Genomic DNA, 7,105 nt, shown 5'->3' with positions numbered 1-7,105 from the left:
AGGCTTTTTACAAAAGGGCGTGTGAGATACGGAGAGAGGCGGGGAGAGGCGGAAAAACCGGAGAAGCACGAGCACAGAACCGAGCACTATGATGAGATGGGCAGTTTTTTTTTTTTTTTAAACAAGGGATGGCAAAGCAGTGGCCCCACCTAATGAAATATAGGTGACAGTTGCTAATCACTAATATTTTAGTATGTGTGTATACGTATGTATGTATGCCTGTGTGTGTGTGTGTATATATATATATATATATATATATATATATATATATATATATATATAATGATAGAATATAGAATAGAATAATAGAATAGTATAAAAATAATATAATATAATATTATTTTATTTTAATTAATTCAATTTATTGCTTGGTGCTAAATGAATGGCCACCTAATAAAATTACTGTTCTGGCTTCCTAGTTGTTTTATAGTTCTCATATTATATAGCTTAAGGTAATTGGTGAAAATACCTGCAATGCTTCAATGGTTGAAATCAGCATGACCAATATATGCCTGAATTCCACAGGAATAATTAAGCTGCCAGAGATGTAACTGAAATGTCATTTGCAGGACAAAGTAATTACTCATTTTCCAAAGAGAGCATTTTTATTATTTTTTTATTTTTTTTTTATTTTTAAAGCTGCCAAAAGTGGCAGCTGCCAATTATTATGTGTTGCAGAGAATGAATCATGACAGCCCACATCCAACTTGATTAGATGTCCTTGATGAGTCAATCAGAGGACCTGAGCTTGAAGAATGCCTAAACCAAAATATTTCATTTATTCACACAAATGAAAGTGTTTCAGTAAATAAACAATATAAAATATTCTGACGTTAGAGATGGTATGGCAAAGCTCATGTCATCTCATGTGAATAAATCCCTGGTTCAAGAGCTCTTTTAGTTGGAATTGATAATGTAATAATTTTTTAGAGATTGAAGGATATTTTAAACCAATGGCTACTTTACACAAAATCAAAATTTGCACTTATAAGCTACTAGAACAGCTTTTATATGGTTATTTCTCATTTAGAAGTTGTCATTTTTGGATTTCCTGTGGCTCTTTTTGCATTAAATAATTTCATTCATAATTCTTAAAACAAAGTGAGTCAATCCAGCATAAAGCTGAGCAGTTGAGGGGTCAAAGATTTTTGCTTAAGGGCCTATCAGTGGCTCCTGCAAACCTGGTATAACTCACAACTGTTGGTCATTAGCACTGTTCCTTAAAGGAAAACTTGCACAATCTTTCGCATACAAATGTAGTCTGTTAGCTAAGACAGGTTTTTGGTGTCTGAAAGAAGTTTGCTTATGTACCTATGCACTAGGGCTAATGTTGACACAAAAATTATAACACACTCAGACCACATTGTTTGGCTGAATAATTCCATATTTAACATCCTAAATAAAGTGATTCCTGGTTTAAATTGCCACCTCCCCTTTTGTTCACTTTATAGAACAAAACTGAGGTTACTTAACAGCTTGACATGGTTAGAGGCATGTGATAATTTGGTCATGCAGTTTGCATGATGCTAATTGGTAGCAGGTTAACCTCATAGCTCCAGTGCAAGACAATTTGTACGCAAACATGTTTTGGCTGGTTGAGTCCATATGAGGTAAAAATTTGTAAATTAAATTTTCCTCGAGCCATCCATTTAATATAATTAGGGCAAGGCACACGCCTATGCATGTTGTGGTTGAACAACAAATTTAAATTTGAGTGTGTATGGGGAGGAATGTGTATTATTAGTAAGGGGTGAGGAGAAATCAGCTTGTCAAGGAAATAATACATAAATGCTGGAAATAGGATTTGGGTGCCAGAATGGAGAATGGTATGTGTGTGTGTTTGTGTGAGGGAGAGAGAGAGAGAGAGAGAGAGAGAGAGGGAGAGAGAGAGGTCAGAAGGAAATGTCTGTTTATTCCCCCAATTCTCTAGGACGGATTGGGAAATCTCAGAAAGCCTACAAACCATTGTTCTTACTGTCAACATGCAAGGCCTGGTATTCCCAAAGCATCTCAGAGTAACAATCCTGATTTACGATGCAATACTGATCTTCCCCTTTTTCTTTAGTGATCTAAGGAAGGTAATAGTATACACTATACACCGTGAGTGCACTCACAGAAAAAAATAATAAAAGGTAAACTATACCATTCCTTGTCACTGGTTGCACCTTTTGTATCTTTGGCCTAGAAAGATGCATATAGTGTACCTTTAAAACTTAAAATTGTCCAGTTATGTATCTTAAATCCTTTTTAAAGGTACAGTAGATCTACATTTCCAGATGAAAACTACATATTAAAGGTGAAAGATAAGAGGAGCACCCCAGTGACATGGAATTTACTACCTTTTTTTCAGAGTATGTATATATGAATATATGAAAGATATGAATAATTGTGCTGTGCATATTCAAGAGCACTGACACTCCCTGTGCAGTAATATGAAAAGAAAATGCAGGCTGGTAAACATCGCACATTTTCTTATTCAAGACAAAACGGAAACACAAACAGCTGTGATAAATGCACGAGCTTAGTCATGCACTCACGCACGCACGCACGCACGCGCACCCACAAGCACTCAGAACAACAGCAAAGGCCAGAGAAAGTGTGCAAAGAAGCAGCCGGCGAGGAGCACAGGAAGTGCAGAGAAACAGGAAGTAGTGAGTGGGCGTCGAAGGCACTACATCATGATTACTTAGCATCCAAGGTCTCAGAAGTCAAAAAACATGATCACATGATCACATGACCACTAGAAGTTTCTTAAGAGACAATAAACTAGGAAATATCTTTACCTAGGTTATACCATGTCTGTTTCTCAATCCGTTCAATTAATACTGAGACAGTGCTTAGTTAATTATGATTAACCCATACTCCTATAACGGCACGCGCAATTACGACACAACTTCATTTTTTAATGTGATTTAACACAAGTCAGTGTTGGAAAACAGCTCCATCTGCTGGTGACTTAATAAATCAACACAATCTTGCCCTGATCCAACTCACAAGTCAGCATGAATAAACATTCTAAGGTATTTCAAAAAAAAAAAAAAAAAGTAATATTAGGGAGAGTGACCCAGTGTGTGCTGACTGAGGTTTGTTTTTGTTTTTGTTTTTTGTTTTTTTTAAAGATGTTCTTAATCATTAGACCACAGCTCTGGTCCTGAAGTATCCCCTGTTCTGTACATGTTAGTGTTTTCCCTGTTATAACACATGCGACTCAACTGATCAGTTAATTAATATCCCTTTCTAAAATGAAGTGGGTGTGTTATAGCAGGGGAAACACTAAATGTGCAGGACAGGAGGTACTCCAGCACAAGGGTTGGGAACCCGTGCATTAATAAGACTTCTGCTAATCAGTCAGAAGACCATAAGATATGATGCAGCAGCACAGGAAGTGAATTTTTCAGTAGACTATAGGTCTCAGAGATGGTAAAGCTGCTGGTAAACCCTCATCATTATGCTGCGACTCAGCTACTGTTAAGATGGCTGTCACGTTTGTCTGCAAATCAGCTACGTCATGATGTTGGATGTGTGTATTAGAGCTTTTACTCTGGATGGTGTAGCACAGTTTGGCTTGGCTCATTACCCATAATCCTCTACAATACACTAAAAAGTGCAGACTACTGATTGATCAGTTGCAGAGATGTCCTGATTAAAGTGAATTGGTCTGCATTTGCAGGGATAGTTTAGCCCAAGATCTAAGTTCCACAATATTCCATTAACCACAAATGTTGTCAGTCAGCCAAGTCTTGCATCTGAAGTTTTTCTTTTCTGAGTTGGAGCTATCATTTTTCGGGTAATTTACCTCACAATACTGCAAGCCTGAAGCCTCCATTTTAGCATTGTGCAAACTGCAACTCTAAACCATCACACACTTGACATGCTGAGATAGTTGTTCAGTATCTCAAATGGATTTGATAATGTGGTTTCTCACACTGTATAAAACTCTGTTTTAAAAAATCCATCTTGGACATTGGAGCTGTGAGGTGGCAATGCTACATGCTGAATCACTGCACCACTTTATTTAATTTGTATATTTGTTTACTTTTTAAATACAGAGTTATTCTCTATATATTAATACATATTTATGTTTAAAATTGTATTACTGAGCCAACTCATATCTTTTAGGCCCTTTTTCACTTTTTCATTGATGCTAACATAAGCTTCCATTACACATTAGCTGCATTAGCCTCAGTACTCCAGTGAAATTTTCTAGAAGGTGCTTCACATGAATATGTCTTGATTGATTGACTATCCTCTTAAAATGTTTTTCTGGATCTGTAGCCTATACTGGGAACACTGGGCACCAGGTGGGAATACACACTGGACGTCAGTCAGTGCACACACACATTCACACACTCATACCAGCATGTTTTTGGAAGCTGAAAGGAAACTGGAGAAGCTGGAAGAAATCCATGAGGACACAGGAAGAATGTGTAAAACTCTACACAGACAAGTAACCCAAGCTCAGGATCAAAGCAGAGACCCTGAAGTGTGAGGCTACCTGCTGCACCACCAGGCCTCCCTTAGAGGAACCTTTCCTGTAAGGAAAACCTTCAGTTGCAGGGTTCTGTGTAGAACTTTCAAAGTTTATCCTGGAGGACAGATCAAAGAACACTTTAGGGTATTAGTTAGGACCCATTTTCAAAAATTGTACATTTGGGGTAAGGGGAAATTGTATAAACTAAATTTTTGTTTGCACTGCTCCTTTAAGAAGCCCATTCTCTAATATAGAGTAGGATATTGATCATAGGCCCTTCTGTATGGTACATTAATATAATTGATTCATTTTACTAAGTGAAATCAGACAGATAAATCTAAAATGATTTTGGCAGTGCAGCTGGGGTCGAACATTGGCTAATATAAGACTGCTGTAATGGAAAAAGTGGGAGATAAGAGTGTGGTGTCATTTTAATTAAACCGAGAGAGAGAGAGAGAGAGAGAGAGAGAGATTTGGCAATGAATAGAAAAACAGAAAAACAAACTGCCTTGAGTAGTAACTAGTAACTAGCCTTAAGTAGTTAAAACTAGTAATACTAGTTTTAACTTTGTCTAGTTGTCTAGCTCAGAAATCCTTGCCAAAAAGACAAAGATGATAAATTAATGCACATTTTAACATTGCAATGAGCTTTGCATGCCTTTGAAGCTTATAATCATGTCTATAGGATGTAATGTTACTCTTCTGCACTACATGTATGTTTATGTCCAGCTAACTAAAGATCATTACCACTATAAATGTAGTATAGGGGGCATGGTGGCTTAGTGGTTAGCATGGTTTTCTTCACACCTCTGGGTTGGGGGTTTGAATCCCGCCTCTGCCCTGTGTGCCTGGAGTTTGCATGTTCTCTCCATGCTTCAGGTACACTGGGTTCCTTCCCCAGTCAAAAGACATGCACTGTAGGCTGATTAGCGTTTCATTCCATCCAGGGTGTCCTCTGCCTTGTGCCCTGAGTTCCCTGGGATAGGCTCTAGGCTCCCCTGCAACCTTGTGTAGGATAAGTGGTATGGAAAATAGATGGATGTAGTATAATGACGACATTTCAATGAATTAAGTGAAGTGAAGTGAAGTGTGGCCAAGTATAGTGACCCATACTAGGAATTTGTGCTCTGCATTTAACCCATCCAAGTGCACACACACAGTAGTGAACACACACACCGTGAACACACACCCGGAGCAGTGGGCAGCCTTTTTTTTTTTTTTGCTGCAGCGTCCGGGGAGCAGTTGGGGGTTCGGTGCCTTGCTCAAGGGTCTCACCTCAGTCGTGGTATTGAGGGTGGGAGAGGGCGCTGGTCATTCACACCCCCCACCTACAATCCCTGCCGGACCCGAGACTCGAACCCACAACCTTCAGGTTCACCTTCGGGTTGCAAGTCCGACTCTCTATCCATTAGGCCACGACTGCCCCTAAAGTGTGGCTTGTGTCGTCCTCTGCTGGTAAAACTACAAAATGCATTTCTGCAGACCAGCATTTTCTAATCCAACTTCTGAATTTACCCTACACGCATGGCACATTTTGCAAATGTCCTCTAAGAACTTTCTGACACACATTCATCATCTCATCAGATCATTAACGATCCCCTCATGAGGTGAAATGGGTTTGTCTAAGCAGAAAAACACTAATATTGCAGTGCAGGGAGCAAGACTGGGAAAACCACTGGTGCCCATGAATTATGCATTATAAGGCTACTATTCAAGTTTCTCTCTACACATAAATAAATCAAAACTATTCAGATAAACAGTAATGAAAAAGTATTATTTGCTTACATCTGTAATGGCAATATCAAAGCAGCAGGTGGGGACGTGAAACTGGAAATGGATGCTGGAGTAAATCCGATGATATGATGCTTATGCTGAATCATTTCCTATATAACATCCAGTGTGGTGTCTTCTCCTTTATTTCTAAAAATATTTCAGCTTATATTTATTGACACGCCTGTAATTCAGTTTGACCCAGGCTTATTAAGATAAAATAAGACATAGCTATATAGTAGTGTGGATTACTAGCACTGAAACCTGTTATTAGTATTAAAGTCACTACTGGGGACTCATACAACCAGGATAACTGCTGAATTTCCTAAAAACAGTTTTAAGTACATTTCCCTCTTAAAATCTATAACTACAGCTCAACAATCAATGTTATCCAAAAGGATCCCATCAAAATCATGTGTATATATATGTGTGTGTAATGAAGCTGCTCTGTGGAATTAGTTTTGTATCACTCCAGTTTAGAGCCATTTTTTTGCTAATCAGATATAGCCTATCATAGGTGTAAATGTTTCCATAGTCTTAGGACAAGATGAAGAAGTGAAAAAACAGTGTGTCAGATTTCTTGGATGTTTCTTTAGCATCATGAATTATGTAAATGATCAAATTGTGAATATCACGATATTAATGCTGAAAGAAATATTAAGATGATATGACATCAAAAGTTTGCATCTTGTAAATACTGTCTAATAAGGGGTATGTGCACACATTTATGACTGATTCCAATCTGTTTTGTATGCTCTGAACAGCTTTTGGTTTCTTTTTCTTGTAAAATTAAAGCTGAAATCTGTGGCATTGGAACATGCTTAGTAAAATGAAAGAAAAAGTTGTAGAATAAATGAACATGCT

The sequence above is a fragment of the Pangasianodon hypophthalmus genome, chromosome 13 (assembly GCF_027358585.1).
Source record: "Pangasianodon hypophthalmus isolate fPanHyp1 chromosome 13, fPanHyp1.pri, whole genome shotgun sequence".
Taxonomy (NCBI): domain Eukaryota; kingdom Metazoa; phylum Chordata; class Actinopteri; order Siluriformes; family Pangasiidae; genus Pangasianodon; species Pangasianodon hypophthalmus.
This window is presented reverse-complemented; position numbering follows the sequence as displayed.